The sequence below is a fragment of the Morone saxatilis genome, unplaced genomic scaffold (assembly GCF_004916995.1).
Source record: "Morone saxatilis isolate NCDOM2014 unplaced genomic scaffold, NCSU_SB_2.0 Contig7, whole genome shotgun sequence".
NCBI classification, from domain to species: Eukaryota; Metazoa; Chordata; class Actinopteri; family Moronidae; genus Morone; species Morone saxatilis.
Genome location: NW_023340246.1, coordinates 1,058,506 through 1,059,529, shown reverse-complemented (window position 1 = coordinate 1,059,529; position 1,024 = coordinate 1,058,506).

Sequence of the window (1,024 nt, the reverse complement as noted above, 5' to 3'; positions counted from 1 at the left end):
TGACATCACAATTTTACTTGGCCTCAGGTGGTGTAGCAGCAGCCGTTCCATGGTCTTCATCACATGTGATGTCAGGGCGACCGGTCTGAAGTCATTTAGCTCACATTGTTTTGTCTTGGAACATTGTCTTGGCATTGAAAGGCTTGTTGTGTGCTCGCACTCAAGTTCAGCTGCCAAACACCTCAGCATGTGGTTGTGCCGCCTATCTGCACGCTGGGGACAGGCTGGATCCTCTCCCACCCAAAGAGGGCATGACATAATATCAGAATCAGAATCAGAATCAGAACTAATTTATTGATCCCTACTGGGAAATTTGTTTTGTTACAGTTGCTCAAGATGCTCACAAGACATTAAAGAAATAGAAATAATAATAAAAATAGAATGTTAAAGGTATGTATTATCTTACAATATATAACACAATATATATTAAAAAAAGGGTCTGAAATATATACATTATAATACAATATATGACAATATATAGAATATATAAATATATGTATGCTACAGTATGTGGCAGACAGATGTGTAATGATTGATGTTATTGTTAAGAGCAGAATCCTTAAAAAATGCAGTATTTGTGACTGAATAAACCAGTATTGCACATTGTCCAGAGTGTTTCACATTAACCTGGGTAACATTTCAATGGCTAGTTTAATGACAATGACTCAGAGTGTCTGACACTTGGCCTTTGACAATGGAAATAATGTGGGATTTGCTAAGTTTGATCTCCATTAATGCTCACTTGATATTGCAGGCATTTGATGCTTGTTTTTGTTGTCATCCATGACTGGAGGAAGAGGCAGCCCATTCTTGAATCGTTCCCCTCTAACCACACATCATGATGCTTGGATGATGAGCTTGAGTGTCTTTGTGAATGTCAAGCGAGCAATGGTACAGCCTGCTATTATGCCAGTGTCAAGGTGCTGCCAAGAGGTGGTGTTGTCCTGTGTTGGAACACAGAACCGGAGATCCTGGAAATAAGGTTTGCTATATAGGCGGTAGTAGCTCAGTGTGTAGGGGCTTG